This window comes from Microtus pennsylvanicus, chromosome 2, assembly GCF_037038515.1.
Source record: "Microtus pennsylvanicus isolate mMicPen1 chromosome 2, mMicPen1.hap1, whole genome shotgun sequence".
NCBI lineage: Eukaryota > Metazoa > Chordata > Mammalia > Rodentia > Cricetidae > Microtus > Microtus pennsylvanicus.
This window is the reverse complement of record NC_134580.1, coordinates 145071356-145081418: the sequence shown is the minus strand read 5'-3', so window position 1 is coordinate 145081418 and position 10063 is coordinate 145071356. Positions and strand designations below refer to the sequence as shown.

The window sequence follows — 10063 nt, the reverse complement described above, 5'->3', positions numbered from 1 at the left end:
TTGGTGAGTTGGTTAGTTTTTTGAGACAGGGATTTGTAGTGATATTTCATTCATATTTCAATAAAGCCTAGTGACCAATAAAGAGTAAAACAGCCCCACTGGTCAGCCTTGCAGACCAGGCAGTGGGGACACACACCTTTAATCCCAGTAGCCATACGAGTTTGCCATAGAAACCAGGTGATAGTGAAGCATGCCTTTACCCCAGCCCTAGAGAGGAATGTAAAACGGGAGGAGACAGCTCTGAGTCACAGCTCATTCTGAGACTCCTGGAGGCAGGATCGCCATTTTCAGACTGAGGAAGAGGTAAGAACCAGTGGCTGGTTGTTTTGCTTTTCTGACCTTTGGGTTGTACCCCAATTTCTGTCTCTGAGTTTTTATTAATCATGCTACAGAAACTTTCTATGTAGTACTTACTGTCCTGGAACTCTATCTGTAGACCAGGCTGGTCTTGAACTCACAGAGATTTATTTGCCTCTGCCTCCAGAACATTGGGATTAAAGGCATGTTCCACCATGCCCAGCACACCTTGGTTTTTTAAAACACACACACACACACCACACACACACACACACACACACACACACACACACACACTAGGCTCTTTCACTGGTCCAAAGCTCCTAAGCAGGCTAAGCAGCTGGAACAAGCCCTTGGATCCTCCTGCCTCCTCAGCTGTGGGGTTACAGAACTATCTCACCATGCCTGGCTTTTTAACGTGGGTTCTCAGGATCAAATTCAGATCCTCGTATCTATGCATCAGGCAGTTTTACCAACAGAGCCAACTCCCCAGCCTCTGTTGAATTTTCTAAATATATTTCCAGTTTTTCTTAGTGACTCAGAAATAAGAGTGGCCGTTGGCTTCATGGTCAGTCTCTGAGCTGCAAGTGACTCACACAGATGAAGTATTTAGAGAGACATTATCTAAGAGAATCGGGAGAAATCTGTTCTGGTCACTTGTATGTTATGCTTTAAAAATAGGGTGTGGCCTGAGTTCTCGGGTAACCTTGGAAAAGAACTATTTGGGTTATTATTACTGAGCTGGTACTTGTGAAGATCAAAGGAATAGCCAATCCTACTCACCATGTGTGGTTGATATATGTGATTGACAGACTGGGAGGAGGGCTAAGTGCCATTCAACCCACACCGGTCCACACACTCCAATTTCTCTTTGCTCTCGAATGTTCTCACGGCGCGTCTACCTACAACAGTCTCCAGATGTAAGATCCGCTCTCTGATCAGAACAAAACCAGTAAAGAAAACCCCAAAGGACATAGCAACCAACTGGTAACCACCAAGGCCATGCCAACACTTCTTCCAGAAGGAAATTCCTACAGCCTAACAGAGTGACAGGAGACTTGCCGGGATGAAGGCCGTCGTCAGAAGGCCAATCAACGCCTGCCTGGCTTTTCTTATTTCCAGCTATAGAAATGGGTAGTGGAAGCGGATCTCTTGGGTCCTGTTAAGTAAAGGAAGAGTGTTATTTCCCCCTCCAAAGCCAGAGCTGTCTCTGGGTGAGTGGGTGGACCCAGAAGTGTTGGCCCTCCCTAACAACAAAAAAGGCTCCTGCTAGGATCCTGTTCCCAGACTGTAAACACCAAGACTCCTCTCCAAACACATAATAAAAACCAGCCCCACCTCTTTTTTTCCTGTGCTATATATGATTCAAAATGTACATCCTGATAAGTATCAGCCTATGGTCTCCAACTTCATAAACACTCGATTTTTCCAGAGAGCACACAGGTACAGCTTCTCCGACGCATGCGCTCCCTGGAGCAATTGGCCTTGGCCTTGCTATATAGCCAAGGATGGCCTTGAACTTCTGATCCTCCTGCTTCCACCTCCTAAGTGCTGGCTTTACAGCTGTGCCCACCACTCCTGTGAGCTTCTGGGGATGGAGCCCCAGGCCTCCACATGCTAGGTGAGTACTCTGACTGCTGATATACACTCCAGACCCTCTGCAGCAGTTTTAGATGATGAAAACCTACCCGGGGCTGGGAGGCAATGACAATGACCAACGTCACCCAAGAAAAGACTGTTTCTACCAACAGAACACGCTTGCTATCTGTTACTGGAGACGCCAAAGATGAGCTTAATAAATTACAAATCAAATCAGACTCAAACAGTATTTACTTTGAGATGTGAACACAGACATTTTCCTTCAACTACCTTAGATCAAAAGGCCAATTTTCTCCTGTTCACTTGGGAAGGAACCTGTCCTGGAAGTCTCTTTTAAGACACGAATCATTAAGCCTCAGCATCTGCCAGGGGATACGGTCATTTGTTTATTTCTGGGATCTATTCCACCCTTCACTTACAGCTGGACTCCAGTTTGTTCAAAGGTTTCTGGAATTTCTGATGTGTTCAGACAAAGACCAGGAGCTTGAAACCTCCCTGAATTAGTTGGTTGGGCTGTTAGCAAGAGGGAACGGAGCCACAGGACTGAGAATATACTTACTGCGTGTCACTGGACACGTATCTGCCAACACAAGGGACTTCTGCTGGCTATTGGACCCACAGAACTGTAAACAGACCCCACCTCACCTTTTCTACCTCACCCTACTCTACCCTACTCTACCCTGCCTCACCCTACTCTACCCTACTCTACCCTGCCTCACCCTACTCTACCCTACTCTACCCTACTCTACCCTACTCTATTCTACCTCACCCTACTCTACCCTACTCTACCCTACTCTATTCTACCTCACCCTACTCTACCCTACTCTACCCTACCTCATCCTACTCTACCCTACCTCATCCTACTCTACCCTACCTCACCCTACTCTACCCTACCTCACCCTTCTCTACCCTACTTTGCCCTACCTTAACCTCTGTTCTTTCAGCATGGGAAACACAAGTGATTGGTAATAAACCAAGTGAGCAAAATTTACTTCTTGGAACAATCTAGAAAATGAAAAAAAAAATCCCTTCTGCTATAACATTGCCATTTATGTGTTAACCAACAAATGAAAAGATAAATGGGGAAAGGGAGTAAGGCTTTGATTCTAAAAAGGAACTCACTCAGGTAGGTCTCTTTGTCGAGTCATTAAAGAGCATATTTAAATTCAGGACGAGAGAGATCAAATAGCTGAAGAAAGATCATACACCTAGTGCACGGTTGAACCAAAACCAAACTTGGTGTTCTTCTCTGTTTACAGTTCTCATCGGGTAATAGGCTTCTTGTTTATCCATACCTGGGACTGTGCCCATGGGCAGGTCACAGGCTCACGAATATTCCTAGGGTTTTTTTTTTAAGATTTATTTATTTTTATTTTATGTGAATGATTGTTGGCTTTAACATCTGTACATCATGTGCATGCAGTGCCCAGGGAGGCCAGAGGAGGACACCAAATGCTCTGGAAAGAGAATTAAATAAACAGTGGTGAGCTACCATGTGGGTAGGGCACTGGGTTCAGAACCTAGGCCCTCTCCAAGAACAGCCAGTGCTCTTAGCCACTGAGCCATCTCTCTAGCCCCCAGTTTTAGAAAGAAAGCAAGAAGATAAAGGGAGGAGTCTCAGGAGTCATGAGGAGATGTGGAGAGAAGCAAGAGAATTTGCAGCTTTGAAAAAAGGTTCCGCCATGTGTCAGTGTAGATAAAAAGTATGGGTTAAATTAAAATGTAAGAGCTAGTAAGTTACAAGTCTGAGCGATTGGCCAAGCATTTATCATTAATAAGTCTCTGTATGGCTATTTGGGGAGTAGCTGGAGGGAAAGTCCACCTACACAGGAATGGTTGCTGGGTCAACGGAAAAGGCTTTGAATCCTCTGATCTGTTGTGTGAACTTGGACCATCCTTGAGCATCTGAGTCCCTTTCCCAGGCTGCAAAATTTGTGTGAAGAAAAGTCCTTACATCCTTCCTCAGAGGACTGAAGGACATCACATGCAAAAACTATACCATGGAGAGTTACCCACACAAATATCGATTGCTCTTAGTCTCTGTAAAAGCAAAATTCTCCAAGAAAAGTCTGGTAATAGGCTGTAGACAGGGTTTTTCATTGGGACCACTGGGTCAGCTCTATCCCACCAGCCAGCTCCCCAAATAACCACACAGAGACTTATTATGAATTATATATGCTTGGTGGATAGCTTAGGCTTGTTGCTAACTAGCGCTTATATCTTTTTTTTTTTTTTGGATTTTTCGAGACAGGGTTTCTCCGTAGCTTTTGGTTCCTGTCCTGGAACTAGCTCTTGTAGACCAGGCTGGCCTCAAACTCACAGAGATCCGCCTGCCTCTGCCTCCTGAGTGCTGGGATTAAAGATGTGCGCCACCACAGCCCGGCTAGCTCTTATATCTTAAACTAACCCATATTTCTTATCTACACTCTACCAAAGGGTGGTACCTTTTGTCAGTACAGCATGTTCATCTCCTCCTTCCTCTGCGTCTGGCTGGCCACTCTTCCTGGCTACGCCCTTCTCCCCAGCCTCCTCTCAGTTTGACTCCCCCACCTAACCTCTTCCAACTAGCTATTGGCTAGTCAGCTCTTTTATCAAACCAATCAGAAGGCACCTTGTCCAAGACACATCTTCACAGTATATGAAAAGATTATCCCATAACAAGAGGTTCTTTAAAGCTGAAAGTGTCCTCAGTCCTGAACTCCGAGGGTGGGAACGGGTGGATGCACAGAGCAGCGTCAGCACTCGATAAATCTGACCAGAAGGACTAGAATGGCGGCCAAAGTGCAGGGAGATTTCCACACTGATTGGCTAGGAGCTACTTCCCCAAGCCCACCAAACCTTCCTAGGCCACCCAGGCTGCCTTGGCAGATCCCTGGAACCATCTGGAACCTCCCAGAAACCAGGCAATGCAGAGTTAACCTGAGTGTCTTCAGGAGGCCCCTGTCCAACAGCCTGCAGGCTTCTGATCCCACCTCCTAGCAGGCTGTCCCCTCACTTCCCCTCACTAATGGGGAGGGAATTCCTTTAGCTATTTGCATTGCTATTTTTAATGGCCCAAATCTGGAAAGCTGCCTGAATGCTTCCTAGTAGGAGAGTAGTTAGATAAATTATGGGATGCCCTTTCCGTGGAGTAGCACAGAGCCTTTTGGAGAGTGAGTCAGCCTAAGACATCAGCAGGAAAGGCAGCCAGGGTGCATCATTCCACAACCAAGACGAGTCACCAAAGCATAGCCTCACTATAATCGCAGTTGTGTAAAAGCTAATTGAACAGACTCGTATGAGTGACTATTCCCATATAAAACAAGACCTCATAGCTTTCAACCCGTGTCGTGTGTTATTGGTTAGAAAAACTAAACATCAACAGAACAGAAAGACTACCTCAGTAACCTGTAGATGGGATATTTCTGTCTGCATTTGAAGTCCTCAGCCATTGTGGCATCCTGTACTAGAAACTTGGTCCTCAGGTGGTTGTCGAAGGAAGCAAGGCTATACAAGATGGAGCCCTAATAGAGCCCATTATTGTGCTGCCCTCAGAAGGGACTGAGAAACACCAGCCTCTCTCTGGCTTCCGCTGGGCAGTGTGACCTCTTCCCCATACTGTGCTTACACCATCAAGTGACCCTACCTGAGCTGGTCCAATGCCAGTACCATACCCTTCAACTTTCAAAAGTGTGAGTCAAGCAAACTTCTTTTCTTTATCGCATTGGCCTGCTTTGGGTATTTCATAACAATAGAGAAAAGGAAACCAATAAACCATATCCCCTAGTAAGCTTCCCCATATCTATGTCCTCACAGGAAGAGAAAGCACGAAAGGGTTTGTGGGTGGTGACACAGCAGTGTCTGTGCACAGAAGGAGAAACAAGGTTAAAACTAGAGCACACTACATCCGTTGGGTAAAGCCAAGCCAAAGGTCCAGTTAATGCATTACTACCACTACTACTACTATTGTTAATTATTATTATTATTATAATTATTTAGAATGTCCAGAATTGGCCGATGTACAAAGGGAGAAGGAATGAGTGAGGGACTGGGCATGAGGTTCAGATAGTAATGAGAGCTTGAAGTCTCTGTTCTCTACACCCCAGGACCACCTACCTGGGGTGGCACTGCCCGCGGTGGGCTACACCCTCCCACATCAATCACTAACCTACAGGTTTGTCTGCAGGCCAGTCTGATGGAGGTAATTCTTTGATTAAGGCTTCCTCTTCTCAGACAACTCTAGCTTGTGTCAGGCTGACAAAAAAATAACAAAGGTCATTTTTGTCATAGCAAGTTTGGTGCCAGCCCAGACTACACAACACTGTCTCAAAAAAAAAATCCAATTAAAACAAGATGAATAATCAATACACATGATAACAAGGTTAAAACCTAAGAACACTACTTCAGCTGAACAAAGCCAAGCCAAAAGCCCAATCATTGTCTTATCACATGTATGTAGAATGTCCGGAGCTGGCCAGTGTACAAAGGGTGAAATTAGGTAAGTAGCTGCTGAAGGTTAGAAGAACAAGGAAAAGAGAGCTGACGACTGAAGGGTTTAGGGTTCCTCTTTAAGGGGACACAAAGATCTTTGAGTAGCTGGAAACCGGAATGGTTGACTACAGGGGCGTGAGTGACCGGTATGGTGTGTGTGACATCTCCAGAAGCATTAAAGACACAGCGGAGGCTGGGTCATCACAGAGAAAAATTCAGTGTGAATGAGTGGAGCAGGGTCGGGATAGAGAGCATGTGTGCACTCGGGGGAATCTGCTCTTTCGGTCCTAGTGGTCCAGAAAGGTCTGTGTGGGGTTGCAGCCTCTCAGCCAGGACCTAAGGAAGTGAGAAGACAGTCGTGTGGGTGGTTGGAAGAACACAGGGGAAAACAAAGCGTGTGTCAGGAGTGTGTGTGTGACCCAGAGAACCAGCAGGAACCTGTGCCGCTGGGATTGGAGCAGGAAGGAAATTATGGAAGAGGCTGGCATGACGTCCTTGACCTCTCATCCTGGTGGCCAGGACAAGTTAGACTAAGAACGCTTGCCTGTTCGCAGGAAAATACACAGCAGCCTGGTGGGGAGAACAAAGTATGGAGTGGATGGGGAGGGAAGGGAAGAAAAGAAAGAGGGGATAAGAAAGAGAGAGAAAGAGAGTACTAAGAGTACATTTCTAAAATGACAAGTCTTGTGTTTTCTTCTTCTTGGGGGAAAACACCCAATGGCAGAAGGCCCTGGTACAGTGGAGGGCACTGAGAACCTGGGGAATCAGGAGTAGGAGGCCTAGGAGGGCACCAGTCCTAGGCCTTAACCATGGTCGAGGCTGTGGTGCTCATGGAAGTAAAGCCAAAGACAAGGAATGGATCGAGTCATCAAGCTAGGCGCCTGGAAGATCAAGTTCCTGTAGACCTGCCTCCTATTCTCCCCGTACATTAAGGCATCTGAGATTACTGACATTTTCCTTGGTGCATCCCTAAAGGATGAGGTTCTGAAGATGCCAGCACAGATGTTCACGCGGGCTAGCCAGCAGACCAGGTTCAAGGCTTTTGTCACTACTGGGGCTACAATGGTCGTGTTGGTCTTAGTGTTAAGTGCTCCAACGAGGAAGCCACGGCTATCGGAGGGGCCGTCATGTTGGACAAGCCTTCCATCATTGCTGTGTGGAGAATACTGGGGAGCAAGCCTGGAAGCCTCACACTGTTCCGTGCAAGGTGACTCTGCTGATGCCTCTCATTCCTGACCCCTCAGAGGCACTGGTGTCGTCTCTGCCCCTGTGCCCCAGAAGCTGCTGCCGATGGCTGGTATTGTTGACGGCTACACTTCAGCCAGGGGCTGCACTGCCACCCAGAGCAACTCTGCCAAGGCCACCTTTGATGCCATCTCTAAGACTTACAGCTGGCTGACACCCCACCTCTGGAAAGAGACTGCTTTCACCAAGTCTCCTTATCAGGAATTCACTGGCCATCTCGTGAAAATCCACACCAGTCTGTTCAGAGGACCCAGGCTCCAGCTGTGGCCACCACATAGAGGGTTTTTTGTTTGTTTGGCCATCCTGGAACTCACTCTGTAGACCGACTGTTCGATTGGTGTCAGACTCAGAGATCCACCTATCTCTGCACTCTGAATGCTGGAATTAAAGGTATGCGCCACCATTGTCCAGTCACATAAGGGTTTTTTATACAAGAAGGAAAAAAAAAACAAATTAAGTCTGTTTAAATTTTTTTTTAAAAATCTTGGTGTTGTGCTACCATTAAACCCAGCACGCAGGAGGCAGAGGCAGGCAGATCTCTGTGAGTTCAAGGCCAGCCTGGTCTACAGAGTGAGTTCCAGGATAGCCAGGGCTACACAGTGAGACCCTGTCTGGAAAAACAAGCAATAACAACGACAAAAATGAATCTCAGCAATATTGACTTATTGAAAGAAGCCAGACCGAAGAGTCAGCCTTTTTCTGGCTACCATTTCTATCACCTTCTAGAATAGTCAGAACCACACTATGATAAAGGGCTCAGAAGTGTGAGTAAGCTCGGGGTGTCACTGGGAGAGCACCCAGAGAATTTACTGCTGTGCTCCAAGGGTCTGTGCCAATGGGGCCGTTGTTATGAGGATTTAAACTTTTGTTGAAACTCATAAAACTTATTATAATCCTTGCAATTTGTTATATGCAAATTGAATCCCCAATTAATTATAATAATAGCATATTAAAGTTGGTTCCCAAAGGCCTTCTTAAAAAAGGTTTAGAAGAGCCAGAGGCTTCCCTACAAGCTTGAGACTCGGTGAGGCTCAGTAGAAGCAACATCTGAGACTGGGGCCTGGGCCCTTGGAGAGATTGGAAGCATTAGGTGCGTCCTCACCTCACCCTGTTACTACAGAGGGGAGGGCCTCCAGTGACTCACAAGAGAACCACAGCAAACATCCCCAGCTGGTACGGGTGCATACATCTCACCTGACAGGCTGCAGGACTGAGTGCATGCATCTCACCTGACAGGCTGCAGGACTGGGTGCATGCATCTCAACTGGCAGGTTGCAGGACTGGGTGCATGCATCTCACCTGACAGGCTGCAGGACTGGGTGCATGCATCTCACCGGACAGGCTGCAGGACATGGCTTAGCTGAGTTCAGGTTTCCTCTCTCTGGCCCTAGGGGTAAAGGGGACTGGGTGGCACATTCCAGAGTCAGATGGTAGGGGTCAGAAGGTCCGAGGGGGCCTTCTGGGGAAGTCAGACCCCATGCAGAAAATGGTGAAACAGGGCCCTGGCATCAACTGGTCAGTGAGAAAATCAGTGAGCATGTGTTTGTGAACTTGCAAGCATGCATGTACACACGGGCACAACACACATACTTGTAGGACACACACACGTAGAAATGGAAAAAGCAAAAAGAAGTTTGGGCGTTCGAGTCTCCCTCCACAAGCTCTGATCTATGAGGCAGCCACCGTTTGGTACGTTTTAGAGCTGAGAAGAGCGGAGGAGCGCAACTCCTGCTTACTCCGTCACTCTGATCCTGGGACTAGTCTTTCAGAGTTCAAAGTTTAAGAGAATTTTGAGTTCCAAAAAGTACCTTCCCTCCCTCCCTCTTTACTTTCCTTACTTCCTTTCTGAGACTAATGCTTGAGAACCTCAGTTGACCTCGTAGCCACGGATGAACTGGAACTCTGGCAGACCCTGCCTCCACCTCCCAAGAGCTGGGCTTGCAGGTTTAAGCCACCATAGTTAGTTCCTGCAGTGCTGGGACTGGACCCAGGGCCTCGTGCATGCCAGTCAAGCCTCTACCAACTGAGCCACATCCCCAGCCTGAGTTTCTATTTCAAATTGCTTTTTGAAAATGATCTTCGTGCACTCCCTCAGACTTTGCACACCTATACAGTCTTGCACATGGGTTTGCATGAGTGGCCTCCGCTTACATTGCTCCACCAGAGGGTGGACAACAGGAAGAGTAGTGGACTGGGCATTCATAGAGTATGAGTGTGCCCAAGGCAGGAAGGAAGGCCTTGGTTCTCCATGGTTGGGGAAATTGAACAGGCTGAATCATTGCACACACGAGGGTCCTAGTGAGGCAATCAGTGCCTAGGACAGAACTTCCCTTTATGGCTGGTCCACTTGTCACGTTAGGCTATTGCTGTCCCTTGAGCCTCCCAGCTGATGTGTTTGGGAAGGACATAGCGGGGAAACAGCTCTCACTATTGTAGCCCTGGCTGGTCCTGG

General features: G+C 47.3%; 1 pseudogene; it reads left to right on the top strand.

Moving 5' to 3' along the window:
- Window positions 1-6483: 6483 nt before the first annotated feature.
- Window positions 6484-7889, top strand: LOC142844446 (small ribosomal subunit protein uS5 pseudogene; annotated as a pseudogene).
- Window positions 7890-10063: the final 2174 nt, after the last annotated feature.